Genomic DNA, 26,452 nt, shown 5'->3' with positions numbered 1-26,452 from the left:
GCCCTTTACGCGCTGCCCTTTCCTGACGGTCTCCAGAAAGAAAAACACGCTCGGCACGCCTCACGTAAGAGTGCCCTACAATCCAGATAACCTTTGTCTTGTGTTCCTCCTGTTGCTCGAGCTGTAATGGTACTGTCCGCTGATGTCCGGTGGTGAGTTCCTCCCCGCGTCACAGGTTTGAGAAACTGAAAACCAAAAGATACTAAGCGTGAGCACCAAATTGTCACAACCTGTCAATTCGTACATAACGTTTATAACACTCGGATGTCCATCTCCCGATGCTCTTCACATCCTCAGCTGAGAGACCCCTTAATGCCGCTTCAGTTGCAGCCCCTATCCTAAAGGAGTGGGTGCCAAATTCTCTAGGATCTAACCCTGCCTGTCTGACTGTTAACTCAAGGACTCTCCTAAACTGGAATCTAGTCAATGGTGTCCCATCAGCGTGACACAACAGTGCACCCCCGGCCGTGCCCCCCCGCTGTCCATGGAAGATCTCCACATGGGAGACTGGGCAGCAAGGGTTGGCCCGGGCCCGTTGGAGCACTATGGTGTGACCCCGAGATTCCTGATCTGTTTTGGACTTCTGAATTGTCACCCACATAGTATCCTCTCTGATGGTAATACTAGACCGCTGCAGGCCACCCAATTTATCCTTTTTTGATCCTGCCACCAGTTCGCTAATCCGTAAGGCCCCATAAAAGGCCAGGGAAAATGCAGCTTTGAACAAGAGGACCTCCCACTGTGAGCTACAGACCTGGTGCAATGCCTCCAGCAATGCTGCCAACCGGGCCAATCCAATGGGCCTTCTCGTATCTACAGAGTGTCCCTGCAGCCGGCGCCAACCCCTCAAAGCCTTGCGAACTATAAAGGTATTCGTGGGATCTCGCATGCCCTTAGTCTGTGCAAAGAAAGAGACCGCTGCCCTATGCCTGCTTGCCGCTGTCACCGTGCGTCCTTCCTTGTGCATCCATTCAAAATAGGCCTCAAAACTGGCCTCCTGTGCCCACTTAACTGCCCATTCCTGACCCAAGAAATTACAGTAAAACAAAAACGCCCCTTCGTATGCTGTCCTGGTCCTGGGGGCTAAGCTAGCAACCACGAGGTCCTGTAATCTGGGGCACCAATCTGCCAAAGAACTGCCGGGAAGTGTGTTGGCGAAGGGTCTGCTGCAGGAAGATGTTCCCTGAAGACCTGCATTTTAAAACGAGAAAGGGAATCGGCTGCATTGTTGAGGATGCCAGGCACATGCTTGGCTCTGAAAACTACATTCCACTTTAAGCATTGCAGCACGATCTCTTTTATCAGGCGTAGTATAAACGGACAACGAGCCCCTTGTTGGTTTATACATTCCACCACTGTCATATTATCCGACCAGAAGGCCACTGATTGGTTACATAGATGTTCTGCCCAGACCTTCAATGCAACCCATATCGGGAAAAGTTCCAAGAAGCCAATGTTGGTTGTCAGACCCTGTGCTCTCCATTCCTCCGGCCACCGCTGGGCGACCCATTTGTTCCCAAGGATGGCCCCGAAGCCCACACTCCCCGCCGCATCAGTCCACAGGCCTAACTCTGCTGATGAAGCAGGGGGAGCTGACCACACTACCCTGCCATTAAAGCCCTCCAGGAATGCCATCCATATATGCATGTCCTGGCGCACCTCAGATGACAGCCTAGTACGGTGATGCTTCTCCCGCAACCCTTTCATCGCCTGAGCAATGGAGCGTGAGAACAGGCGGGCCATAGGGATGACCCGTAGAGCAAAGTTCAACTGCCCCACCACTTCTTGCAGCTGCTGCAAAGAAACCTTGTTTTTTCCTAGGCATTCGCGCAGAGCTGCCTTAAACTTAGACACCTTGTCCTTGGGCAACCTGAAGCATCCCTCAATGGAGTCAATTTCGATGCCAAGGAATTCCAGGCAGGTGGCCGGTCCAACTGTTTTCCCTGGTGCCAGCGGCACCCCAAAAGCACGCATGAGCACGCAAAATTCCTGCAATGCCCAAGCACACTCCTGAGAGTCCGCCGCCCCCAAGAAAAGGAAGTCATCCAAGTAATGCATGACCTGTTGGTGGCCAGTGACCTGTCTCATAGCCCATTCAAGGAATGAGCTAAATGTCTCAAAGTATGCACATGATATGGAACAGCCCATAGGCATACATTTGTCCATGTAAAACTTGCCATCAAAAGTGAAGCCCAAGAGGTGGTGGTCTAAGGGATGTACAGGGAGAAGGCGGAAAGCAGATTCTATGTCAGATTTTGCCATTAATGCACCCGTACCCAGGACACGCAGTAAATCAACCGCCTGATCAAATGAGGCATACTTGACACTACAAATCCCTTCATCAATTGCATCGTTCAAGGATGCCCCCCTCGGGGCCGATAGGTTGTGGATCAGTCTAAATTGGCCCCTTTCCTTCTTGGGTACTACCCCCAAAGGAGAGCACACAAAATTGGGAACAGGCACCTCATGGAAGGGACCTGCTATCCTACCCAGGGACAACTCTTTGGAAATCTTAGCGGCCACCACCTCTGGATTCTGTGCTACTGAAAGTTGATTCTTGCAATGTGGGCTACCTGTGTAACCCATTGCTGGGATCCTAAATCCTTGAGAAAAACCTTCCTGCAGTAGAGTGGCCGCTGTGCGATCAGGGTATCTATTCAACCAGGGGATCATTGCAAAAACGTCTATTGGCGTTGGAGGGGCCAGCTGGACTGAATTACTCAGGCTTCCCTCTACCCCTGTGACCGTTATTACCTCGCTTGTTCCTACAGGTTGTCTCGGGATGGGATGGGTGACCACAGATTGAACACGCATGCCTAAATCTACAGGTACCCTGGGGCCTTGAGCAGGAACGCTTGTTAAAGTCCCAACACACCCCTTTCCTCTCTGACCCCCCCCCCTTATTCTTCCCGGGGACCTCATTCCCCTGGTATGACCGAAAGGGCTGTTGGGGCCTAGCGGAGAACACCCTGGGAGCGCTTGTAGACTGTGTAGGGGCCGTGTCCCCAGAGAACTACTGGTGCCATGACATGGAATCCACCGTGTCCCACGCTAAAGATGCATTAAACTCTTTGGCCTTCCTGAAATTAATATCATACTCCTTCCAGGCATCACCGGTATACTGATCGCTCCACCTCACAATCCTACTCATGTAGCAAGACATAGCTGCTTGGACATTCGGGGGCCGCTCGGCCGTGATCGCAGAGAGGACGGCAAAGGCCCTGATCCAATTCTTCAAAGTTTCCTCTACCTTGAACCTGGAGCATTGTGCCCTCCATTCACTTGGATGCATCCATTCCTTCATTAACTTAGCCTGCTCCATCTCCCTATTGTTCAACAACAAAGAATAAATGTATACATACTTCCCTGCCCAAATCATTTCCTTCACTGCCTGAGACACATGTTGCCCCAAGTTTTCACTCCTGGATGGCACTACGCCGTCCCCCAAGAGGGGCAGCGCCACCTCCTTACCATTCACGGGCGCCTGTGCTGGTGGGACACTATCTCCACTTGGCTGTGCTGGAGTGGAACCTGTAAGTGAAGAAGATCTGGGTACCGCAATACTATCAGCCGCTTTTGCAGCCTTAATTTTTTCCACCAGCTTAACTGCTTCTGCCGCATGGTCGGACGAGGCAAGACACACACCCCCTTTACGCAGCCATGGCAATAATGCCGCTATCTGAGACTCCAACTCAACCGGGACTGGGTCCGGATCACCCGCTGGCACATTTGGGACCCCAGGAGGAACCTCAGAGGGACCAGGCATGTTAGGCAATGGGGCCGGTGACGGTGGCCCACCCGGGACTGGTACCAGTCCCCCAGGTGCAGGCGGGGTGGGTGCTGCAGGAGGGGCCGGAGCAGCAGGAAGCACCGGTGCTATCGGCGCTGGGATCGCTGGCAGTGGTGCTAGCGGAACTGGTATCGCGGGTACTGGGGCAGTAGGGACTGGTGGCAAAGGCACCGGAGCTGGGGCACTGAACCTCGGCTTTTTAGCCCTGGATTTCCTCGGTGGGGTAACGAAATCCCCCCTTGGCAAAGGAGCTGTTCTCTCCCGCACTGGCCTACCTGATGGGCCCGGTGGGTCAGGGAATCTATCATTCATGCGGGCCTCTAGTTCGTCAACCTTCCCCAACTTTTTGTTAATTTGAGCCATTTCACGCATCATGGCCTGCATCATCGCCTCCATGCTAGACCCCCTTTTACCTCCCCTTTGCCCTGGCATGGTTCGCACGCCTCTGCCCTACACTCCTTATGTTGACAGACCGTGCGCTTTGTACCTTCACCAGCTGGAGGACGTACAGGGGGCTGTAAGCACCATGCAACAGCGACCGCAACGCCCCGGCTTATCCGGTTTGTCAGGGGTGAGTAGACTCTAACGTAGACCCACCCGGCGGCAACTAGAAGCTATGAAATGCTAGCCCCCCGCTCTCCTCTTACCGATAAGTCCTGCGTGCACCCAGACGTTTTAGGATCAGCAACGACGTCTTATGGCCCTTCCGGTAATCGAATTGCACCAATAATGTCGTTAATTGCCTGGAATAGAAGATTGTATCAATACCATGGAGTATAAAGCATGAGCAGATTTATAAACATCCACATTTACCTACCATTTAATAATTCTTGCAATCTCAACACAGCAAATTTGATAGATCATTAGTTTGTAATCCCCTTCAATAAATCTGCAAACTTGTTCAGTATTTAGATCCCAAAATTTGCACAATATCCATTAAAGGGTCTCCCATCCAGGTCCTACCCTGGTCGACCCTGCTTCGCTTCCCTTTAAACTATATGCCCGATAGCTAGCGCAGGCTGGAGGCGCCGGAAACACTACAAGCAGCTAATTAGACCGAGCAGGGCAGGGAGAACAAAGAAATGCCCCGATGTAACCGTGTGCACAACAAGCAGTTAATTAAAGCGGGCAGGGCGGCGGAGACAAAGAAATGGCCGGATGCTACCGTGTCTCTAAGACCGAGCAGGGCGAGGAGAACAAAGAAATGCCCCGATGTAACCGTGTGCACAACAAGCAGTTGATAAACACACTACAAGCAGCTAATTAGACCGAGCAGGGCAGGGAGAACAAAGAAATGCCCCGATGAAACCGTGTGCACAACAAGCAGTTAATTAAAGCGGGCAGGGTGGCGGAGACAAGGAAATGGCCCGATGCTACCGTGTCTCTGAGACCGAGCAGGGCGAGGAGAACAAAGAAATGCCCCGATGTAACCGTGTGTACAACAAGCAGTTGATTAAAGCGGGCAGGGCGGCGGAGAACAAGAAATGGCCCGATGCTACCGTGTCTCTGGGGATCGGCTCCTTTACACCCCGATCAGCTGACACGAAGGCAAGTCCCTCGTCGACCTGCTCTGCCGACGTGCAGCCCGCCCCCGACAAATACCTCACACAGCTCCGCACACCGCCTCCTGTGACCTGTGACCAGCTCCCCCCGGCGCACGCAACTCCCTCGCGATGCTCGAAGGTCCGGCAGCAAACCCCTTTGGTAGGACCGCTGCAGTCTGGATTAAAAGTGGGAAAACACTTCCTACAGCAATCCTGGAAGCTCCCGCGGGTTCGAACCTGAAAGAAAAAGGGGCACAAAATTAATAAAACAAGAAGCCCCGAGCGCGGGGCACGACACGCTGTGGGGGAGCGTCCAGAGAACAAGAGGGTCTCCTGGGCGCTCCCCGCTTCTTTATCCCCCAAGGGGCCAGGTGAGGGCGGGCACGCCCCCACCCAGCCCCTCCTGCATCCCGCCCCCCCGCGACCCGGAAGCCCAACAATGACATCCGGGTCAAGGGGGGGCGCCAACCAATCGGTGACGAGGCGCGCCCGGACGGGCACGCCCCTCCACCGAAAAGCTCTGAGGAGGGGGACGGTCGCCGCGCCGCCATGCGGGCGGGGGGGCCAAGAGCCCCCCCTTTTCAAAAGCTGTAAAATGTTAAGTACGTGGTAGGTAAAAACATTTTCGTATTTATGCACGCTGATGTGCTTTGAACGCTGCCCCCCCTCCTCTTTTCTTTTAGGAGTATTCTCCCTTTGCAGATAGTGAAGGGTAGGTAACGTAAGCCTTTGCCCCAGTTGTAACCCGTCGTGCCTGCTTCCCTCTACATTTGATTCATTGTTATCCAAGCATTTACTGTTTTAGAATTGGGTGCTCTCATGCTGACGCCAGCTTCAATCTGAAACATCCAGAAACACTGTAGACTACCAATTCGATCAGTTCCGGTGGAGCCCCAACGTGACCCGGTAGAGAAGAACTTGCCCTCCCCTCTTTGACTGATTGTTCTTGTTGCCTGTCCCTTCTCTTGTCATTTAACAGAACTTTTTGGACTGCTGAAAGGGGTTGTATTCCGATCGCTGGTTGGTGGAGACATTTTGACTATATTCTGGACCTGCGTTGTCGCGTAATGCGTCATATGACGCGCCGCGTTAGCGCACCCGGAAGTGCTCCGGTGCGCAAGGCGCAGCTTCCCGGAAACGATCCAAAGCGCGGCACGCAGCGCGTAACGTAAGCATAACAGGTCATGTGACTTGTTAATAAAACTTTTCATTGGTTCATTTTACTTTTGTTATTCTAATGATGAAAGGCTTGGTTATATGACCTAAAAATAACGCTTTTCATTGCTTTCGAACATTTTTTTTTTCCCAAATGATGAAAGCCCCACCTTTTTTTTCTCACTCTGACTTGTGAAGCAAAGGACCCAGATGCATTTACAGTTTATCACTAACAATGTTCCAGGCTAATGTATTTTCCCGGGAAATTTACAACTGTCCTGCAAATAAAATATTCCTTTTTCGAGAAAAAGGGCGTTTCTTCGTCCCATGAGGGAGCCGTTGAGCAAAAGAGGCTCGGCCTGCTGTCTTAGTCGCTGATAGGTATGAATATCAGATTCTTATCGATCACTTTATGTTGCAGGAGTAGAAAACACAACAGCCCTTGACCATTTTTCTTTACTGCGTTCCTGCGTATTATACCTTTTAACAGTCATGTAATTGGACTGCTTTATTTCACTTGCCTTTTACTGATTCGAAAACAGTGGCTATTATTCAAAACTTTACCAATGTAGGTACTACTACCATGTTTTTAAAAAAAAACCTTTATTGTTAAAATGTCAGTACACAAATACGGGCCTATAACCACGTGGGCCGGCCACGGAGCAAACTGGAATCGTATATGATGAGGGCACATTTACACTGTAGATGAACGTAACAGGCGACCCATTAGATTGCAAGAACTAAGGTGTCTAACATTTACGGAATCGGTGGACGTACATTTTATAATTAAAGTACGACAGGGCCAGTTACAATAAAATTATCTAGATATACATTTGCGGGCAAGTACCTTGGGTGACGTTAATTCGAACTTTCAATAGTACAGTAATCAATAACACATCAGAACTTAATATCAATAGGGATGTCAAAATGTTCAATCAATTCTCGTCCCTGCTCGCCATGTACTTCAAAACTGCATACGTATCTCGTGATATCAAGGTTGGGCAACCAGTACACAACAAGGAGTTACGAGTCCCATTTATACCGGCGCCATTTTGGGCGCGGCCGGGCAGGTCCAGGATATAGTCAAAATGTCTCCACCAACCAGCGATCGGACGAGAACCATTTTCGGCAGTCCAAAAATGTTCCGTTAAATGACAACAGAAGAAATAGGCAACAAGAACAATCAGTCAAAAGAGGGGACGCTTTCGTGAATGGGGCCCATGCCCTAGCAGGCAAGCGTTCGAGTTCCAAGGTGTCCCAGGGCCATTTTAGTGGACCAGGCCCAAATCCAAAGAGCTGGCCACCATTTTGAGAGTCCTGTTGCAGCCGGCTATCGCTGCACTACAAGAGTAACCGCAATTCAGCTAGATGGCGGGTGAGTCACTGTACCGCAAGAGCGGCGGAACTCAGCTGGGAGGCGAGTCAAACGCTAAGAGGCACCCCACTGCAGATGAGGTGCCTCCAACTGGGGAAGAGGGAGAGGCCCGTTTGCGCTGCTTCCCCCCCCCCTGGCACCCCACGCCGTCTTTCGGCGCAGCATTGTAGGATGGCAACACCAGTGAAACTTGCTGGACACCACCTCGGTGCCATCCGGATCTCAGAGCGTTCGAGTCACTGTACCGCAAGAGCGGGCGGAACTCAGCTGGACACGCCGTCTTTCGGCGCAGCATTGTAGGATGGCCACACCAGTGCGGCAACTTGCTGGACACCACCTTGGTGCCATCCGGATCTCGTCGCGTTGTGCTGCCTTCGGCGTACTGTAGCAGCAAGAGTGACCGCAACTCAGCTGGACGGCGAGTGAAACGGTAAGAGGCGCCGCACTGCAGATGAGGTGCCTCCACCTGGGGAGGCGGGAGAGGCCAGTTCACGCCTCCCCCCCCCGAGCACCCCACGCTGTCTTTCAGCGCAGCATTGTAGGATGGCCACACCAGTGCGGCAACTTGCTGGACACCACCTCGGTGCCATCCGGATCTCGGCGCGTTGTGCTGCCTTCGGCCTATTCGCACATCGGTCCGCTACTGACGCCGCCTCACAGGCCAATGGATTTTTTAGGCTTTTTATAGCCCAAAGCCGCATAACAGGTCATGTGACTTCTTTATAAAACTTTTCATTGGTTCATTTTACTTTTGGTTTCCTAATGATGAAATGCTTGATCATATGACCTAAAAATAACACTTTTCATTGGATTAAAACATTTTTTTTTCCCAAACGATGAAAGACCCACCTTTTTTTTTCTCACTCGGCAATCAAAAAAGGTTCCGTTAGATGACAACAGAGGGGACAGGCAACAAGAACCATCACTCTAAAAAGGGGAGGGCAAGTTCTTCCCTACCGGGTCACGTTGGGGCTCCACCGGAACTCATCGAATTGATAGTCTACAGTGTTTCTGGATGTTTCAGACTGAAGCTGGCGTCAGCATGAGAGCACCACCATCTCGTAGCTCCGTCGTGGCCATTCCGCAAGCAATCATGGCAGCCGCTCCCCACCGGAAGCCTGCGGCAGTCGGGGGCCCCCAAGACTTTTGTAGAATCTTCAAGGCTGAGGGGACGCTTTCGAGAATGGAGCCCAAGCCCTAGCAGACAAGCGTCCGAGTTCCAAGGTGTCCCAGGGCCATTTTAGTGGACCAGGCCCAAATCCGAAGAGCCGGCCGCCATTTTAAGAGTCCTGTGGCAGCCGCCTATCGCTGCACCGCAAGAGTGGGCGCAACTTAACTACATGGTGAGCGAGACGCTGTAGCCGCAAGAGCGGGCGGTAAACAGCTGAATGGCGGATGAGGCACAGTGTAGCAAAAGCGGGCGGAATGGCAACTGAAACGGTAAAGGGGCGCCCCACTACAGCAGACGAGCCTCCACCTGGGGAGGCCCGGTCACGCCGCCTCCCCCCCCCCCCCCCCCCGGGGCGCCCCACGCCGTTTTTCCGAGCAGCATTGTAGGATACCAAAGCCAGTGCGGCAACTTACTGGACATCACCTGGGTGCCGTCCAGATCTCAGCGCGTTCTGCTGCCTTGGGACTATTCGCAGAACAGACCGCTACTGACGAGGCACAGTGCAGCAAAAGCGGGCGGAAAACCGCTGAATGGCAAGTGAAACGCTAAAGGGGCGCCCCACTACAACAGACGAGCCTCCACCTGGGGAGGCCCGTTCACGCCGCCTCCCCCCCGCCCACCCACCCCGGGGCGCCCCACGCCGTTTTTCGGAGCAGCATTGTAGGATACCAAAACCAGTGCGGCACCCAGGTGACATCACCTGGGTACCGTCCAGAACTCAGCACGTTGTGCTGCCTTGGGACTATTCGCACAACAGACCGCTACTGACCATTGTTGCTTCTGTTTTAATAAAAAAAAATTTAAGGTGTTTACTGTTTTTGTTGCGATGTATATATTTATAAGTTATTAAAGTGTTATAATCCTACTACTTTGTTGGAGTGCTATATATTTTTAATGTGACACATAATTGTGAAGACTTTGATGTACAAAAAGGCATCCCTGGAATCTTCCGCTTCAGGCTCGGTCCCACACACCCTCACAGTGAGAATCCCCTCCCCAATCACAATACAGGATGGTTATCAGATAGTAGGAACGCGTGTGGTGTGACGGATCTCATCGGGTGGGGGCCTTGATCCACTGTAACTCCTTTGAAGAGGGGTGATTCTTTACAGTTGAGGCCATAAACTACATCCGCAGGGCTACGTGATAGCCTGGGACCGGCCTGGACAATCAGACACAAAGGAAGAGGAATGTCAGAGGGTGCGGTAGTGAATAGGGTGAAAGGGTGGTGTCGGGCAGGCACAGGGTGTGATTCTCAGGGAAGAGCAGCGCAGATGGGGGGAGGTTTATGGCCCATGCATAAGACAGAGAGCGGGGGTGACCAGTGCGTGGGGGAGATGCTTGCGAGGGTGGGGAGCCATGCTGAGGATCGGCGGCGTGCAGAGAGTGGGTCTGGTCAAGGCATCTAAAATGGCTGCCGTGCACGACAAAAGTGTGGCATTGGAAAAAAAGCAAGATGGCGCAGACAATGTTTATCAATACGAATTAATTTATAACAATTATTTTTAACAATATATTTACTCGCAGTGACAAAATGGCGGTCAACACTTCCTGATTTCCTTCAAATCGAACGTTAACAGACGTCATGATCGGCGGCGTGCAGAGAGTGGGTCTGGTCAAAGCATCTAAAATGGCTGCCGTGCACGACAAAAGTGTGGCATTGGAAAAAAAGCAAGATGGCGCAGACAATGTTTATCAATACGGATTAATTTATAACAATTATTTTTAACAATATATTTACTCGCAGTGTCAAAATGGCGGTCAACACTTCCTGATTTCCTTCGAATCGAACGTTAACAGACGTCACGCAGCAAAAAAAAAAAAAGAAAACGCTCACGCGCAGCCGCTGGAAGACAAGTATCAACATATATGAGCCTCCTCAGCCACCCTCAGAAAACATAGGGGGTCAGGATACGTCTCCCGTACCCCCTTATACCCATTTCCCACATTGTTTTTCATCCATCTTGTGATTTAATTAAAACGAAACACAAAATGGCAAATTCCCGTTTCGCTACCGGTTCACTACCCGGTTCGCGAACCGGAAAGCGCTTCTACCGCAAAAAATCAATATTTTTTTATTTGCCCCACGGGACCCTTTAATAACCCCAACATCATTCCTAGGGGGTCAAGAAGGGTCTACCTTGCCCTCTTTCATTAAATTCCCCCTTAGTTTTTCTCCTCCTCTTGTCTCTCGATCCTACCGAGAGACAAGATGGCGGCCGCTATGGACTGTTTAGAATGTTGACAGACACCGGAGAGCCAATCAGCTTCGCTTCGCAAAGCTCCGTTACGCGAAATGTACGCGAACTGGAGCGCTATCCGGGACGCTGTCACAGATATATCTGTTTTTTTAAACGTTAATTTCTCAAAATCCACTGGAGCACATATATTGAGACCCAGCAAAGGCACATCGGGCTAACAGTCCCTACAATTTTGCCAAGTTCCGTGTAAATCCATTCAGCCGTTCGAGCTAAAAGTGAGGCCAAACGCCCTATGGAAAAATTAATGGGAAAAACGCGTTTTGGGACCCCCCTTTTTTCTCGGCCCCCCCTTGACGAAACCCCCCCAAATTTCCAGGGGCTGATCAGAAACAAAATGTGCCATTTTCCTGAAAATTTCAGCCGATTCCGTCCACAAACGCCAAAGTTATTAGACATAGAATTTTCAAAAGATCCATAGAGAAAAAATCCTAACTATATATACCTACTGGCGACCGCCAGTAGGTAATATATATATATATATATATATATATATATAAATATATATATATTACCTACTGGCGGTCGCCAGTAGGTATATATAGTTAGGATTTTTTGGAATAGGGATTTCTGAAAATTCTATGTTGAATAACTTTGGCGTTGATGGATGGAATTGGCTGAAATATTCAGGAAAATGGCACATGTTGTTTCTGAGCGTCCCCTGAAAGTTTGGGGGGGTTTCGTCAAGCAGGGGCCGGCAAAAAAGGGGGGTCCCAAAACGTGTTTTTAACATTGAGTTTTACATAGGGCGGTTAGACTCACTTTTAGCTCGAACGGCTGAATGGATTTCTATGAAACTTGGCAAAATTGTAGAGACTGTTTGCCCGATGTGCCTTTGCTAGGTCTAAAGATATGTGCTCCAGTGGATTTTGAGAAATTAACTTTCAAAAAAATATATATATCTGTGACAGCGTCCTGGTTAGCGCCCCGGTTCGCGTACCAGACGCGTAACGGAACTTCGCAAGGAGAAGCGGATTGGCTCTCCGGTGACTCTCAACATTCTAAACAGTCCGGAGCGGCCGCCATCTTGCCTCTCGGTAGGATCAAGAGACAAGAGGTGGAAATAAACGAAGGGGGAAATGAATGAAAGGGGCAAGGTAGACCCCTCCTGACCCCCTAGGATTGATGTGGGGGCTATTAAAGGGTCCCGCGGGGCAAAAAAATAAAATAAATTTTTTTTCGATTTTTCGCGGTGGAAGCGCTACCCGGTACGCGAACCGGGTAGCTCACCGGTAGCGTAACGGGAGTCCGCCATCTTGTGTTTCGGACGAATTTAGTCACAAGATGGGGGATAAACAATGTTGGGAATAGGTATAAGGGGGCACGGGAGACATATCCTGACCCCTTAGGTTTTCTGAGGGTGGCTGAGGAGGCCCATATATGTAAAAAAAAAACCCCTTTTTTTTTCAAATTTTCGCACGGTTAGCGCCCGGTCCGCGCACCGGGTAGCGTTCCGGAAAGCGTAACAAGGGGAAAACCAAGGGAAATAGTAAAATAATATTTTAGAGTGCTTTGAGGTAGGGTAGCTCTGAATAGAGCTGTTGTGTTGTGTGGGTGATGTAAGTACCAACATGTAGGTACCAATGAAGAGTCTAAAATTCAATGTACACCATCTCGTCTGTAGATATTTTGTATGTTCTAATATGGGTTATTTAAATGTAAATGTGTGGAAAAGCACTTCATGCTTTAAAGCAATTGTATTTTTGAACTGATTGTTCTTTCCTTTTAGTCCTCCTCTTTGGTTTTTTTTCCCCACACTCTTCTTCAGCATGATAGTTGATAAATTTGTTCCCTCAAAAAATGTATATACATAAAAAAAAAAATTAAATACATATAAAATATATTTTTCCTTTAAAAGAAGAATACATTTTACAGCTTTTGATATTTGCTATTAAAAAGCCATTGAAATTCACTGAAAAAACCATAGGTTATAGACCATATATAGTTAGGAATTAGCATTTACAAAACCTTGAAAATTCACTGAAAAAACCATAGGTTATAGACCATATATAGCTAGGAATTAGCATTTACAAAACCTTATTTTACTCACACAAAACCATTGAAATTCGCATATATAGTTAGTTGCACTAACTATATATCGCGCACCCGCAATCCACTGCTGATCATGTCACATATTACATCATTCATGACATGGTCAGTGACATCACTGATGACATCACTGATGACATCTCAAATGACATCACTGATGACATCACTGATGACAACATCCAGTGACTGTATGTTTCTGTAAAGTTAAAATATGTCTTACATATTGAAGAATGAGTGTATGTATAAGTGTCTGGATGAAGGATTTAGTAGGTGCATGACTGACTGTATGAGTGAGTGATTAAATGTGTCTCACTGAGTGCATGGGTTAGTGACTAAACTGTCTTAATTTGTGCATCATTATGTCTGTTGTTCTGTAAACTGCTGCATGTGTTGATCAGTAGCTATATGAGTAACTATATGGGTTATTGATTGGTTTGCCAAGTATTTGTATGGGAGACTGAGTGTGTGTGTGGGTGGCTGGGAGGTGTATGACTCTGTGCATAGATGTGTGAGCAGTTGATTCACTAGATGTATGGGTTCAAAAGTGCATGTGGAAACAGCTGTATGGGCGGTTGACTGTGTGCATGAGTGTATTGGTGAGTGAATGGATATCTCAGTGCTACATGTCAAAGTAAGTACATCTGTAAAACACAGTACATGTGAGAGTTGACATATATAAATAACTGTGCATAAGAGCCAGTGAATGTGTGAGTGGCTGTATGGATCATTGTGAACTTGTATCAGGGATTGTATAAGAGAGTAAATATGTGTTAGTATATGTTTGAATAAGTAAGGTGTGTATAACTGTATAGTTGAGGAAATGGAGGTGTGATTGATTCTTTGCATGACTGACTAGGTGTGTGAGTAACTCCATGGATGAGTGACAGTCTGTGAGTGTCTGTTTACACTGAGTGTATCTAAGGTTATATTAGAGTCTGAAGAGGTTCATCGTATTATCACATGAATGATGTCATCAGTGATGTGATCAGTAATGTCAAATGAGATGTCATCAGTGATGTCATCAGTGATGTCATTTGAGATGTCATCAGTGATGTCGTCAGTGATTTCATTTGAGATGTCATCAGTGATGTCATCAGTGATGTCATTTGAGATGTCACTGACCATGTCATGAATGATGTAATATGTGACATGATCAGCAGTGGATTGCGGGTGCACGATATAAAGTTAGTGCAACTAACTATATATGCGAATTTCAATGGTTTTGTGTGAGTAAAATAAGGTTTTGTAAATGCTAATTCCTAGCTATATATGGTCTATAACCTATGGTTTTTTCAGTGAATATATATATATATATAACATTTCTATGGCAAAATGAAACCCCTCATTTTGTTCCTTTTCAAATTAAATGTATTAAGTGTTACCACTTTATTCCAATCAAGATGACTTCAGGTGTGCCTAGTCATAAGTAAGACTGTTAGCGTTCTAGTTGTTCTTTAGAACACTCTGGGACATTCTGTCATTGGGCTATAGTTGGGCTACATCTGGCTGATATTTGGGCTACATTTGAGCTCTTTTGTCTCTGGTGGCCATCTTGGGAGACTGCATATCAGAATTTTTTTAATGAAATATAAGAGGATTTGAGAAGTCACTCAAAATGTGCCCTAATTTTTCTTTCTTCAGCACTAATCATAATTTCTATGGCAAAATGAACCCCCTCATTTTGTTCCTTTGCAAATTAAATGTTTTAAGTGTTAACACTTTATTCCAATCAAGATGGCTTCAGGTGTGCCATACTTTTGTCATAAGTAAGAACGTTAGCGCTCTAGTTGTTCTTTAGAAAACTCTGGGACATTCTGTCACTGGGCTATAGTTGGGCTACATCTGGCTGATATTTGGGCTACATTTGTTTTTTTTTGTCTCTGGTGGCCATCTATGGGCTACATTGGGCTACATTTGGGCTCTAACATATATATATAGCCCAATGTAGCCCAATATATATTTTTCAAAGTTAATTTTCGTAAAAACCACTGGAGCATATATCTTGAGACATAGCAAAGGCACATCGGGCTACCAGTCCCTACAATTTTGCCAAGTTTTGTGGAAATCCATTCAGCCGTTCAAGCTGAAAGTGAGTCCAACCGCCAATGGAAAACTCAATGTTAAAAACACGTTTTGGGTCCCCCCTTTTTTCTCAGCCCCCGCTTGACGAAACCCCCCCCAACTTTCAGGGGACGCTCAGAAACAAAATGTGCCATTTTCCTGAAAATTTCAGCCAATTCCGTTCTTCAACGCCAAAGTTATTCAACATAGACTTTTCAGAAATCCCTATTCAAAAAAATCCTAACTATATATACCTACTGGCGACCGCCAGTAGGTAATTACCTACTGGCGGTCGCCAGTAGGTATATATAGTTAGGATTTTTTCTCTATGGGATTTTTGAAAATTCTATGTCTAATAACTTTGGCGTTTGTGGACGGAATTGGCTGAAATTTTCAGGAAAATTGAACATTTTGTTTCTGAGCAGCCCCTGACAATTTGGGGGGGTTTCATCAAGGGGGGGCCGAGAAAAAAGGGGGGTCCCAAAACGCGTTTTTCCCATGTTAATTTCCATAGGGCGGTTGGCCTCACTTTTAGCTCGAACGGCTGAATGGATTTGCACGAAACTTGGCAAAATTGTAGGGACTGTTAGCCCGATGTGCCTTTGCTAGGTCTCAATATATGTGCTCCAGTGGATTTTGAGTAATTTAGGTTCAAAAAAAGATATATATCTGGGCGGAGCCTAACCACACATCTGATCTGATTGGCTGTCAGCACTTCATCCAAGAAGTGTTGGCAGCCATCTTGGGACCAATATACATGATAGCACCTCATTAAAAAGCATTGTAGTTAATAGAGGGTTTTAGGACTTTAGTTACATTATAAATCATTTGTTGATGGTACCATACTCGTTTTAGGAATTGTGGTGGGTTCTAAGGTGATTTTACCATGTGAAAAAACCTTCTGCTGTGATATCATGAATATTGTTTGAAAGAAAACTAATATCTCATGATTTTCCCACAGTGGTTTGGAAGGGGATCTATAAGCTAAACTGAAAGCATATTTTCTGTAAATTCACATTATCTTTCTCAGTCATGTGAAAATGAAGTCTGACATTCTCAGTAAAACATGTACATCCAACAAGGACAAAGACTGTCAGTTGATTCCTTTGTGTTCTACTGCAGCCTCCTAGAGTGTTCTAAAGAACAACTAGAGCGCTAACAGTCCTACTTATTACAAAGGTATGGCACACCTGAAGCCATCTTGATTGGAATAAAGTGGTAACTCTTAAAACATTTAATTTAAAAAGAAACAACATGAGGGGGTATATTTTGCCATAGAAAGTATGATTAGTGCCGCAGAATGAAAATTTAGGGCACATTTTGAGTGACTTCTCAAATCCTTTTCTATTTCATTAAAACATTCTGACATGCAGTCTCCCAAAATGGCCACCAGAGACAAAAGAGCCCAAATGTAGCCCAAATATCACCCAGATGTAGCCCAAGTATAGCCCAATGACAGAATGTCCCAGAGTGTTCTAAAGAACAACTAGAGCGCTAACAGTCCTACTTATTACAAAGGTATGGCACACCTGAAGCCATCTTGATTGGAATAAAGTGGTAACTCTTAAAACATTTAATTTAAAAAGAAACAACATGGGGGGGTATATTTTGCCATAGAAAGTATGATTAGTGCTGCAGAATGAAAAATTAGGGCACATTTTGAGTGACTTCTCAAATCCTTTTCTATTTCATTAAAACATTCTGACATGCAGTCTCCCAAAATGGCCACCAGAGACAAAAGAGCCCAAATGTAGCCCAAATATCACCCAGATGTAGCCCAAGTATAGCCCAATGACAGAATGTCCCAGAGTGTTCTAAAGAACAACTAGAGCGCTAACAGTCCTACTTATTACAAAGGTATGGCACACCTGAAGCCATCTTGATTGGAATAAAGTGGTAACTCTTAAAACATTTAATTTAAAAAGGAACAAAATGAGGGGGTATATTTTGCCTTATGAATTATGATTAGTGCTGCAGAAAAAAAATTAGGGCACATTTTGAGTGACTTCTCAAACCCTCTTCAATTTCATTAAAAAATTCTGACATACAGTCACCCAAGATGGCCACCAGAGACAAAAGAGCCTAAATGTAGCCCAAATATCACCCAGATGTACCCCAAGTATAGCCCAATGACAGAATGTCCCAGAGTGTTCTAAAGAACAACTAGAGCGCTAACAGTCTTACTTATGACAAAAGTATGGCACACCAGAAGCCATCTTGATTGGAATGAAGTGGTAAGTCTGAAAACACTCAATTTAAAAAGGAACAACATGAGGGGGTTAATTTTGCCATAGAAAGTATGATTAGTGCTTCAGAAAGAAAAATTAGGGATCATTTTGAGTGACTTCTCAAATCCTCTTCTATTTCATTAAAAAAATTCTGACATGCAGACTGAAACATGCACTTTGAATACCAGCAGCAGACGTCCCTGGTGAGCAGTAGCTTTACTACAGTGATCTAATGTGCAACTAGAGTGCTAACATTCAGAATTTATGGCAAATGTGTGACACATCTGAATGCCTTCTTGATGGAACCAAAGTAAACAAGCATTGAAAATGCAATAGATCTCGCCCTCGTTTAAGTTTAAGCCATTCTGTTTGTAATGAGGTGGCTTTTTAGCTTTGCTTTTATTAGTGTTTTTTCAACTTTCATGTAAATAACATGCATCTGTATGCATATAAGTATATGTATGCATGCATTTATGTTTGTATTTATATAGATATACAGATGATATATGTTTATATATGTATGTATATATATATATTCACTGAAAAAACCATAGGCTATAGACCATATATAGTTGGGAATTAGCATTTACAAAACCTTGAAAATTCACTGAAAAAACCATAGGTTATAGACCATATATAGTTAGGAATTAGCATTTACAAAACCTTGAAAATTCACTGAAAAAACCATAGGTTATAGACCATATATAGTTAGGAATTCGCATTTACAAAACCTTATTTTACTCACACAAAACCATTGAAATTCCATATATAGTTAGTTGCACTAACTATATATCGCGCACCCGCAATCCACTGCTGATGATGTCACATATTACATCATTCATGACATGGTCAGTGACATCACTGATGACATCACTGATGACATCTCAAATGACATCACTGATGACATCACTGATGACAACATCCAGTGACTGTATGTTTCTGTAAAGTTAAAATATGTCTTACATATTGAAGAATGAGTGGATGTATAAGTGTCTGGATGAAGGATTTAGTAGGTGCATGACTGACTGTATGAGTGAGTGATTAAATGTGTCTCACTGAGTGCATGGGTTAGTGACTAAACTGTCTTAATTTGTGCATCATTATGTCTGTTGTTCTGTAAACTGTTGCATGTGTTGATAAGTAGCTATATGAGTAACTATATGGGTTACTGATTGGTTGCCCAAGTATTTGTATGGGAGACTGAGTGTGTGTGTGGGTGGCTGGGAGGTGTATGACTCTGTGCATAGATGTGTGAGCAGTTGATTCACTAGATGTATGGTTTCAAAAGTGCATGTGCAAACAGCTGTATGGGCGGTTGACTGTGTGCATGAGTGTATTGGTGAGTGAATGGATATCTCAGTGCTACATGTCAAAGTAAGTACATATGTAAAACACAGTACATGTGAGAGTTGACATATATAAATAACTGTGCATAAAAGCCAGTGAATGTGTGAGTGGCTGTATGGATCATTGTGAACTTGTATCAGGGATTGTATAAGAGAGTAAATATGTGTTAGTATATGTTTGAATAAGTAAAGTTTGTATAACTGTATAGTTGAGGAAATGGAGGTGTGATTGATTCTTTGCATGACTGACTAGGTGTGTGAGTAACTCCATGGATGAGTGACAGTCTGTGAGTGTCTGTTTACACTGATTGTATCTAAGGTTATATTAGAGTCTGAAGAGGTTCATCGTATTATCACATGAATGATACCATCAGTGATGTGATCAGTAATGTCAAATGAGATGTCATCAGTGATGTCATCAGTGATGTCATTTGAGATGTCATCAGTGATGTCATTTGAGATGTCATCAGTGATGTCATCAGTGATGTCACTGACCATGTCATGAATGATGTAATATGTGACATCATCAGCAGTGGATTGCGGGTGCGCGATATATAGTTAGTGCAACTAACTATATATGGAATTTCAATGGTTTTGTGTGAGTAAAATAAGGTTTTGTAAATGCGAATTCCTAACTATATATGGTCTATAACCTATGGTTTTTTCAGTGAATATATATATATATATATATATATATATATATATATATATATATATATATATATATATATATATATATTACCTACTGGCGGTCGCCAGTAGGTATATATAGTTAGGATTTTTTCGCTATGGAACTTTTGAAAATTCTATGTCTAATAACTTTGGCGTTTGTGAACGGAATCGGCTGAAATTTTTTGGAAAATGGCACATTTTGTTTCTGAGCAGCCCCTGAAAATTTGGGGGGGTTCTGTCAAGGGGGGGCCGAGAAAAAAGGGGGGTCCCAAAACGCGTTTTTCTCATTCATTTTTCCATAGGGCCTTTGGCCTCACTTTTAGCTCGAACGGCTGAATGGATTTACACGAAACTTGGCAAAATTATAGGGACTGTTAGCCCGATGTGCCTTTGCTGGGTCTCAATATATGTGCTCCAGTGGATTTTGAGAAATTAACGTTTAAAAAAACAGATATATCTGTGACAGCGTCCTAGATAGCGCACCAGATCGCGTACTTTTCGCGTTACGGAGCTTTGCGTAGCGAAGCTGATTGGCTCTCCGGTGTCTGTCAACATTCTAAACAGTCCGGTGCGGCCGCCATCTTGTCTCTCGGTAGGATCGAGAGACAAGAGGAGGAGAAAAATGAAGGGGGAATTTAATGAAAGGGGGCAAGGTAGATCCTTCTTGACCCCCTAGGCATGATGTTGGGGTTATTAAAGGGTCCCGTGGGGCAAATAATTAAAATTTGATTTTTCGCGGTAGAAGCGCTTCTCGGTTCGCGAACCGGGTGGCAAACTGGTAGCGAAACGTGAATTCGCCATTTTGTGTTTCGATTTAATTAAATTACTAGGTATAAGGGGGTACGGGAGACGTATCCTGACCCCTTATGTTTTCTGAGGGTGGCTGAGGAGGCTCATATATGTTGATACATGTCTTCCAGCGGCTGTGCGTGAGTTTTTTTTTTTTTTTTTTGCTGCGTGACGTCTGTTAACGTTCGATTCGATGGAAATCAGGAACTGTTGACCGCCATTTTGTCACTGCGAGTTAATATTTTGTTAAAAATAATTGTTTATTGATAAACATTGTTTGCGCCATCTTGCCTTTTTTGCAATGCCACACTTTTGTTGAGCACGGCAGCCATTTTAGATGCCTTGACCAGACCTACTCTCTGCACGCCGCCGATCCTCAGCATGGCTCCCCACCCTCGCAAGCATCTCCCTCACGCACTGGTCACCCCCGCTCTCTCTCTCATGCATGGGCCAGAAACCTCCTCCCATCTGCGCTGTTCGTGAGCGTTTTTTTTTTTTTGCTGCGTGCACCCCCGCTCTCTCTCTCATGCATGGGCCAGAAACCTCCTCCCATCTGCGCTGTTCGTGAGCGTTTTTTTTTTTTTGCTGCGTGACGTCTGTTAACGTTCGATTCGATGGAAATCAGGAACTGTTGACCGCTATTTTGTCACTGCGATTAAATATTTTGATAAAAATAATTGTTATAAATTAATCCTTATTGATAAACATTGTCTGCGCCATCTTGCCTTTTTTGCAATGCCACACTTTTGTTGAGCACGGCAGCCATTTTAGATGCCTTGACCAGACCCATTCTCTGCACGCCGCTGATCCTCAGCATGGCTTCCCTCCCTCGCAAGCATCTCCCCCACGCACTGGTCACCCCCGCTCTCTCTCTCATGCATGGCCCAGAAACCTCCTCCCATCTGCGCTGTTCTTCTCTGAGAATCACACCCTGTGCCCGCCCAACACCTCCCTTTCACCCTATTCACTACCGCACCCTGTGACACTCCTCTTCCTCTGTGTCCGATTGTCCAGGCCGGTCCCAGGCTATCACCTGTTGTGTGTTATGTATGTCCCTTTTCTTTACAGGTTAATTTGACCGTTTGGGGCTCCAGGTGACTGCACCTGTTTGAGCCAGTCCTTTGTGATAACCAAACTTATTTGGGTTTTCTTTTTCTTTTTAGGACATGCAATTGCATGAACCAAAAAACCGCTGTAGGCACATTGTTAGCCTCTTTGAGATTAGTTTCACTTTTTACTAATTTCTAAATATACATTTTTTCATATGAACACGTGAGTAGGGTTGGGAAGTTGTGCCCCGTCCTGAAGAAGGAACACCAGTTCCGAAACATGTCGACGCACACCAGAGGTTTTGTCCCTAATTAAGACAACTGACCTCGCCTTTTGCACACCTTTTTAATAGCACCAGCTAGGGGTCCTGAATAAAGTTTTTTCACACCACCCACTAGCCAGGTACTTTTTAATTTTTATCACTACACCCTTCACTCACATTTATCCCTTCACTCGCACTTAACACACACCACGCATAGTCAAACTTGATAGTGCTCCCGCGTAGTGGAGTAGGAATCCTATCTCTATACTCTGCCTCCCCTCATTGTTATTTTCAGTTCTTAGGCAGCGCAGAGCTGCGGGAGTCTTTTCTCCAACCACATATCACACACATAGAGACACACACCATAGTATAATAAAAAAGAAGCCAGCGGTCCACTCAAGATGGAAGATGAACACGGCCTCACTTTTGCTGAGGACGAAATTGACAAGATTCTATCCGACACCAACCTTTTCGAGGGCCTATGTAATCAGGAACCAGGTCCACATACCAATGATTGGAATGAGTTGCTTAATCTAAGACGCAACCAAATCAAAGCAGCCCTACATGGCTTGTTCATGACCCAATATCTTCGCAACAAGATGGCACCACCGGGCCTGATTGTCAAAAATGAACCACTCATTTTTCAAAATGACCTGATCTTCAAGAAGGAGTGGTCATTGATATCCTGGCACTGCTCAAGAGACTGGTTAGTACTCATAATTAAAACGGCCACCAGGATTACTCAAGAACTTAAAATAGAAATAAACAAAATAGAGGTCCAGCTCAAAACATACATCTCGCCAGAAGAGTTGAAAACCAGACTCGAAGAACTGAACCAACAAATGACAGATTTCGAGTTTACCTTGAAACAGAGCAAAACGAACAAACTTACTAAAGACGTGGCAAAGTTCACCCCCGAAAATGCATACCCGTATACAAGAGTGGATTATGTCTCTAAAAATACCTACAGTGACGCAGATAGCGACATCTCAGACAACGGCTCCTCAGGATCCAATTCAAGTGGCAATAAAGGATCCAGACAACGCAGAGGAGGTTGGAGACAAAGAAGGCATCAATTCCCCAGACAAAGGGGATGGAGGGGTTACCAACCTCAAAACCAATTCCCACAATTCATGGGTCCACCACAATTCAATCCTTTCCAGTTTGGACCACTGTGGAATCAAGAATACAGCGAAGGTTACTACGGCCAGCAACAACCATATGGAGGGCAACAACAACCTTTTTTAGGTACACGCCAGAACACACGAGGCAAGAACCGGAAAGGCAACACCGTAGCGTGGGAAGATCAGGACCAGTCCAATGCCCGGACAACCAGGAGCATGACAGGGTCCCTACCCAACCAGCCATCGACCAGCAGGAGAGGGACCTAATGGTGAACCTCACACCTATGACATTAACAACAACACAGAGAAGTGTATTAAATAAAGGATTGGGGTTTGTACCAACTCAAAAACCAGATATCTTCAGACTCAACATGGAGTTGCAGGATTTCTTTCGGAAACTGAAGCTACAAGCATTTTTCAAAGACAAGCCACTGCCAGAGGAGAAAACAGATACTGGCCTGAAGTTGAAGTCAACTTTCACCCCACCGGACTCTACAATCCCTGTAGAAATTCTAAGAAAAAGCAGTCATCACGGAGGTCAACCAACTCAACACAAAAGAAAGAAACATTTTCTACAACACAAGTGGTGATGAACAACAAGCCCTAAGAGAGCTCACTAACAACAGCGGTCTTGTTATAAAACCAGCAGACAAAGGGGGAGCGATAGTTTTACAAACCTTGGAGGCATATGATATGGAGTGCCAGCGTTTACTAGCGGATGAACGGAATTACAAGATTCTGAAAGATGACCCAACTGAAAGATTACGCATCCGGATTGGCGGCATGGTAGAGGAAGGTCTAGCCCACGATTGGCTCAGCAAAAAAGAGGCAGATTTTCTACAACAACCATCGCCGAGAATACCATACTTTTACTGCATCCCAAAGATCCATAAAAATATCAACACCCCACCAGGCAGACCTATCGTCTCCGGGATTGGGTCAATTCTGGAGCCTTTGTCGAAATTTGCGGACGCATTTCTTCGACCCCTGATACAATCCACTAACACTTATTTGAAAGATACGAAATCAGTCTTACAACTACTTGAAGACAAGGAATTTGATCCATCCACACAGCTCCTACTAAGTCTCAACGTAGAGAGCTTATACACTAGCCTGCCACATGAGGACACACTACAAATCATAGAGGAAGTACTCTTCAGTAACATATGGAGATACCAAACCCCGAGGAACCTGGTCCTTGAATGCATCACCATGGCCTTGAAAGAAAATTTCTTCCAATACAACGAGACCCTATACTTACAGACCCATGGAACAAGCATGGGAAGCACATTTGCTCCGAGTCTGGCTGGACTATACGTTCACCACCTGGAACAACACAAAATCCTACATGAAGACAACCCATACCATTCCCAGATCGACACCTGGAAACGATATATAGACGACGTCTTTATCATATGGAATGGGGATTTAAACAGTGCTTCGGATTTTGTGGTCTGGCTCAACAACCAGAATGAGTACCTGAAATTCACAAGTACGGTCTCCAGCACGTCTATGATTTTTCTGGATCTGAATATATACACTGAAGATGGAAGGCTGAAAAGTACCACGCATTTCAAACCCACCTCCAGAAACTGTTTGTTACGATACAATAGTTTCCACCCCAGACACCTAAGGGAGAATCTACCGTATGGACAGTTTTTGCGTCTCAGAAGAAACTGCACAGAACTGAACCAATTCAACAAACAGGCAAAAGATCTAAAAACTAAACTGATACAAAGACAATACCCTGTTAAAACTATTGACAAAGCAATGAAACGGGCGAGGAACAACCACAGGGACGCACTCCTGGAGGACAATCCAAAAGACAAAGGTGAAGTCAAAAGACCAATATGTGTTACTACTTACACATCGATATCCAATCAAGTGTCAAAAGTCATAAACAAACATTGGGGAATACTGAACTGTGGAAACCTAGTTTTTGAGAAACCAATGTATGCACACCGGAGGGGCAGAAACATTAAGGACATACTGGTACATACTAGACCACGACCAAACCCTGTTAGTAGACAGAACGTGATTGGAGTTCAAGGGCATTTCCCCTGTGGGGATTGCAGTTGCTGCCATCAAACCCAGAAAAGCAAGACCCTAACCTTCAGGAACGGTACATCATGGGAACAACGTCAATTTTCCAATTGCAACACAAAAAACGTTGTCTATATGATAACATGCCCATGCGGACTGGAGTATATAGGCATGACCACCCGACCTGTAAAAGTGAGGATAGGAGAGCATAAGAGCAACATACGCTGTAAAAAAATGACCACCAAGATGGCATCACATTTCTTGGAACACCAGCATTGTATCAATGACCTCCGTTGGACCGTAATTGAACGCTTAACATCTGAAACAGGCTCGTTTCAAAAGGAACAACGATGGGTTTTTCGTTTGGGAACCCACATCGTAGGTCTCAATGACGAAATTCCATGGGGCCACGTGACTTGATGGAAATTAAGAAACCGAAGCATCACAACCGATGACCTTCATTTTGTCTTATAAAAAGAATAAACGTACATCCAACTGCAGTGTCACCAGTACCCAACTGTAATGTCATAAGTACCCTGGTTGTGCCTCATTTGCCAATACTAATGTGCAAAAAAAAAACACGGACCCCTTTAAAACGTTGTCATGAACATCACATCAGAAACGTGCCAATAACGAGAATAACCATGCCATTGCCCATGCGCAAAGAACTAGCAGACCACGGCCGGGCGAAAGGTTAACACGCATGCGCCTGCCTCTGGGAACACTCATATATCGAGCATGCTCAGAATGATACACGTCAGCCCGAGCCCATGTCCTGGTTGACGATAGGCAGGGAGGCGGACACTCCAAATATGGTCGGTCAACAGAATCCGGCAATTAACGAATGAGAAACGCGAGAAACGATACATGCTACACGAAGACCGCATACATGTTGATAATAGGCGGGGAGACGGACGCTCCTTATTTGGCCCGCCTAGTGCTTCCGCTAATTAACGAATCCAACAGCGTTTGGATGCCTCATATATACCAGAGCCCTGAACGCTAAAACATTAACAGCAGAGCAGCGCAGGGTGGTAGAAGGAGGCCAACTCAGGCGGATTTCGTGAGTATTTAGCACAGGAACTCCCAGTTACCTATTGAGAATGAAGTCAAACAGTGAGTAAAAAGAGTGAAAACACTGAAACCAACTCTTTACCCACAGATTGTGGATCCACCTACCTACCCTGACGTTCTGGATATGCTCATGATGCTATTCACAACAGTAACTATGAGTATGTTTTCCAGAACAAATACAAAACTATAAGTGTGTCATCTATGTTGTGTGTTATGTATGTCCCTTTTCTTTACAGGTTAATTTGACCGTTTGGGGCTCCAGGTGACTGCACCTGTTTGAGCCAGTCCTTTGTGATAACCAAACTTATTTGGGTTTTCTTTTTCTTTTTAGGACATGCAATTGCATGAACCAAAAAACCGCTGTAGGCACATTGTTAGCCTCTTTGAGATTAGTTTCACTTTTTACTAATTTCTAAATATACATTTTTTCATATGAACACGTGAGTAGGGTTGGGAAGTTG

The 26,452-nt window shown here is 45.5% G+C and overlaps 1 pseudogene; it reads right to left on the bottom strand.

Moving 5' to 3' along the window:
* Positions 1 to 2,716: 2,716 nt before the first annotated feature.
* On the bottom strand, positions 2,717 to 3,766 carry LOC147659586 (uncharacterized; annotated as a pseudogene).
* Positions 3,767 to 26,452: the final 22,686 nt, after the last annotated feature.

Source organism: Lissotriton vulgaris, unplaced genomic scaffold (genome assembly GCF_964263255.1).
Source record: "Lissotriton vulgaris unplaced genomic scaffold, aLisVul1.2 SCAFFOLD_9421, whole genome shotgun sequence".
Classification (NCBI taxonomy): Eukaryota; Metazoa; Chordata; class Amphibia; order Caudata; family Salamandridae; genus Lissotriton; species Lissotriton vulgaris.
The sequence above is the reverse complement of the archived record's forward strand: the minus strand, read 5'-3'. Positions and strand labels throughout refer to the sequence as shown.